Source organism: Lactuca virosa, chromosome 9 (assembly GCF_052849685.1).
Source record: "Lactuca virosa cultivar CGN04683 chromosome 9, Lactuca_virosa_CGN04683_v6, whole genome shotgun sequence".
NCBI lineage: Eukaryota > Viridiplantae > Streptophyta > Magnoliopsida > Asterales > Asteraceae > Lactuca > Lactuca virosa.
The window spans coordinates 191,295,811-191,301,246 of NC_136434.1; positions in this window are offsets into that span (position 1 = coordinate 191,295,811).

A 5,436-nucleotide genomic window follows, 5' to 3' on the forward strand; every position below is an offset into this window, starting at 1 on the left:
AAGTCCAACTGATTTCTGAATACATGTCAAAGCTAGTGGGAGCATAAGTGTTATGCTAATAATCATCATGTTAGTGGGAGCATGATAATTATGATTAGTATTTGCAAGATAGCAATGTTAATTATAGAAAACAAAAGTTTCAATTCCGGAAGTTGTAGGGGTTGAAAAGTTGTTTTGCTATAATTAAGGGAGAGGAAATTATACTTCATTTCAATTCTAAAAGCTTAGATTGAGGTTTTAATCATCTTTAGTCAAGGATATATATGAATTTTTTGTTGGAATGGCTTAACATAAGGAAATTTTATATATGGGTCCACTATTTGCATTCTAAAATTCGATGATTACGGCATCCCTTAACATAATCTGAATTATGAGAACTTGGCAAATAGACATAGAAATATTATAGCAAAAAGACTGGTCTAGTATCATGTCTTTATGTGAGACATCATGAATCGTGTTCCATATGCTTCGGATATAGGATCGATTGCATGTGCTATAATATTCATCCTGTCTAAATTTTCCAAATGCTCTGGGCATTAAGGGGGAAAAATATAGAATTGGATATGACTAAAATGATTAAGCAATTGTCGAGAACAATCTAAGGTTTACCAAAGATTGGTTGCTTAGGGACAGTTGGAAGTATAGTGTGTCTGGAAGGACCATATTAACATGTTCTGAAAAGAGGCAACTCTTGTTCAGAAATGATAATCAAAATGGGAATATGGAGTTGTCTCCATAGGTGGATTCAATCTGTGTAAGATTAGAAAAAAAACTTAATGCAAGAAGGATATTTCCATGGAGTTGATCTCCATTGGAATACTCTGTAATGTCTGTTGACAAGTCTTTGTGACTTTGTGCATAATCATTACTAGAGAATCAATTCATATAAGTTTATAATCTAACAGATTTTGGTAAATGGTAGGATTTGGAATTCTTGCGTTTGCGGTAAGGAATTGGGATTGTGAAATGAGTATCATTGAAATTATATTCAATCGATCTATTTCACAAAGTAAATATCATAGACAAACTTAGTGTGCATACTTGGTGTATGGCATAACTAATGTTTAGACAAACATAGGGTGCATACTTGGAGTATGGCATGACTAGTGTTTAGAAAACATAGTGTACGTGCTTGGAGCATGGGACAACTATTGTTTTAATTCAAGTATAAAGTTGATAGTTTGAAACAGTATACAATGAACAATATGTAATCAATATGGTGATAAATAAAAGATGTTTTATTTATATTCATAAGTTCTGAGACCATATTGGATTCGATTATTCTTGTGTTTCACTTTGCATGTTTTGACTTCCAGAATAACTAGGTCGTTCTTCCTGAATGACTAAGTTATTCAAACCATCCACAGTCGGTCATATGTTGGAAGTAGATATGAATCAAGACTGTCATGGGTTGGCTTGTAGAGGTCTAAGATGTTGGACAAAGTGGTGCTACAACACTCATGAGTGCTCATAAGTCTTGAGTATTGGATTCAACTCGCGCCCATTTGAATCACTTCATGGATTTTATCACGAGTGATCATGAGACGATAATATCTTATATTCTTTAAACCTAGAGATATGAGTTGTTACTATGAGTTGGTTGTACATTGATTGCACGAAATCGCATTGGTAACTCGATGTTATAAAACGTGCCTTTGCGTATGATTCAACAAGTAGTAGAACAAGCCATATGAGTCGAAGTTTATCCATTCCTTTTACATTTGGGATAAAAGCGACATCTGTGGGCCCCTCGATGATTTAATAATGACACATGTGAGTGCTTGGCCAAGCCAGGACTGATTTGATCTGTTCAATCAGTCAGTCATCATGAGTCGGAAATCGGGAAACAACAAATGGACAGAGAGAATGATTTACAATCCATGTCTCAGTCCATATGATATCTAGAATGGAGGAATATATGATCCCTTATCTAATGGACAAGTCATTAACGAGATCATAGTTCAGTTACAACGTTAGAGTTCAACAGCGGATTTTGAGAGCTACGATTGCCAGTTGGTTCTTGAAGTCATACGCAATAATAGTTTTAGACTTATCCAAGTGGGAGACTGTTGGATTAGTGTCTAAGTCCATGACTATAATTGGTATGTACTTGACCCGACTCGGGATGGCCCATTTGGGTTGCATGGCATCAGAACATTTGGATAGACCGTTTGTGAGGAGAAGACATTTTGTGACATATTAATATATTATAAGTTCTAATATATTAATATGAAATCATGTTATTTAATTAGTATTGATCAAGAATTAATTTGGACTTAATTTAGTGATCAAAAGGAGACTAATTAAATATATGGGGATTGATTGTGTAAATCATTCATTCTTATATATGTGGGCTTATGATCCATGATTCCTTATGTTGGATTTAACCCATGTGGTGATCCATGGATACTCCTGTAGGGTTATGAGCATTCTAACACTCCTAAGTGTACATGCAACCCTAAATACCTTGGATCTATGTTTTCTCTATTATACATACAATTATGAACATCCAAGGTATTATCCTAATCTAGCATACAAAATAATAAATATAACAAGATAGAATACATACCTCTTTGATGTAGAATGTCTTCATGAAGCTTGAGTGCCTAGTGCCCCAAGTGTGACACCTCAAATGGTTCACACAACACCAAATACACTTGGAATAACTTGAGAGAAACTTGAACACTCCTTAAAATCGTCTAGCCCTCACACTCACACATTAGTGCACGATTTCTTGAGCCATGGGATTCTTTTATATGGTGGCTATTAGGGTTACACCATGTAACTCATAACTTTACCCATTCCTTATGCTCCATGGATTTTAACCTCCATGGAGTATCCATGGGTCACCCCATGGACTTAGTCCAACATAAGGAATCTTGGATCACAAGCCCACATATATAAGAATGAATGATTTACACAATCAACCCATATATTTAATTAGTCTCCTTTTGATCACTTAATTAATTCCAAATTAATTCTTGATCAATACTAATTAAATAACCTTATTAATATATTAGAACTTATAATATATTAACCAACCTTAAGTGTTATTTCTCTCATTATAGTCTATCCAAATGCATGATGCCATGCAACCCAAATGGACCATGCCGGGTCGGGTCAAGTCTTACCAGTTATAGTTATGGACTTAGACATTAATCCAATAGTCTCCCACTTGGATAAGTCTAAAACTATTATTGCGTATGACTTCAGGAACCGATCAGCAATCGTAGCTCTCAAAAGCTTCTGTCGAACTCTGACCTTGTCCATGAACTCTGACCTTTGTCAATGACTTGTCCATTAGATAAGGGATCATATATTCCTCCATTCTAGATATCATATGGACTGAGACATGGATTATCAATCATTCTCTCTGTCCATTTGTTGTTTCCCGATTTCCGATTCATGATGACTGACTGATTGAACAAATCAAATCAGTACTGGCTTGGCCAAGCACTCACATGTATCATCTTTAAATCATCGAGGGGCCCACAGATATCGCTTTTATCCCGAAGGTAAAAGGAATGGATAAACTTCGACTCATATGGCTTGTTCTACTACTTGTTGAATCATACACAAAGGCACGTTTTATAACATCGAGTTACCAATGCGTTTTCGTGCAATCAATGTATAACCAACTCATAGTAACAACTCATATCTCTAGGTTTGAAGAATATAAGATATTATCGTCTCATGATCACTCGTGATAAAATCCATGAAGTGATTCAAATGAGCGCGGGTTGAATCCAATACTCAGAACTTATGAGCACTCATGAGTGTTGTAGCACCACTTTGTCCACCAACTTGGACCTCTACAAACCAACCAATGACAGTCTTGATTCATATCTACTTCCAACATATGACCGACTGTGGATGGTTTGAATAACTTAATCATTCAGGAAGAGCGACTTAGTTATTCTGGAAGTCAAAACATGCAAAGTGAAACACAAGAATAAATGAATCAAATATGGTATCAAACCCTATGAATATAAATAAACACTTTTATTTATCACCATACTGATTACTCATTATTCATTGTTTCGGTTTTATCAACTTTATACTTGAATTTAAAACAATAGTTGTCCCATGCTCCAAGCATGTACACTATGTATTCTAAACACTAGTCATGCCATACACCAAGTATGCATACTATGTTTGTCTATGATCTTTACTTTGTAAAATAGATCAATTGAACATCACTCCAATGATCCTCTTTTCACAGTCCCAAATCCTTACTGCAAATGCAAGAATTCCAAATTCATGCCATTTACTGAAATCTGTTAGATTCTAAACTTATATGCATTGATCCTCTTAATGATTATGCACGAAGTCAGAAAGACTTGACAACAATCATTACAGAGCATTCCAAAGGAGATCGGCTCCTTGGAAACATCCTTCTTTCATTAAGTTTCCTAATCTTACACAGATTGACTAATTTCTAACTTTGAAACATTTCCATATTCCATTTTGACTATCACTTCTGAACAAGAGTTGCCTCCTTACAGATTATGTCAATATGGTCCTTCCAGAATTAACATTATACTTCCAACTGTCCTTGAGCAACCAATCTTTGGTAAACCTCAGATTGTCCTCAACAATTGCTTAATCATTTTAGTCATATCCAATTCTAGACCTTTTCCCTTCATAATGCCCCAGGCATTTGGAAAATTTTAGAGAGGATGAATATAGCACATGTAATCGATCCAATATCTGAAGCATATGGGACACGATTCATGATGTCTCACATAAAGACTAAACCAGTCTTTTGCTATAATATTTCCATTTCAATTTGCCAAGTTCTCAAAATTCAGATTATGAAAAGGGATGCCGTAATCATAATCGAATTTTAGAACGCAAATAATGGACCCATATATAGAATTTCCTTATGTTGAGCCATTCCAACATGAAATTCATATATATATATATATATATATATATATATATATATCCTTGATTAAATACGATTAAAATCTCAATCTAAGCTTTTAGAATTGAAATGAAGTATAATTTCCTCTCCCTTAATTATAGCAAAACAACTTTTTCAACCCCTGCAACCTCACGAATTGAAACTTTTGTTTTCTATAATTAACATTGCTAACTTGCAACCTTTGTCATAATTATCATGCTCCCACTAACATGATGATTATTAGCATAACACTTATGCTCCCACTAGCTTTGACATGTACTCAGAAATCAGCTGACTTTCTTACCAAAGTTCAGATTTCTGATACTAGATTGTTTTGATAAAACTTTATCAAAATCATACACCTCTCTTAGATAGCTCACATGTGTGTCTAAACAATTTTAGAACTATGAAAAAGGATGCCGTAATCATAGTCTCAATTGTTTAGACCTTTGCCACTTCTCACAAGTCCATGTTAGTGTGCCGGTAAACCACACACGCTCCACTAACGACTTTGAGAATGCAAATATCAC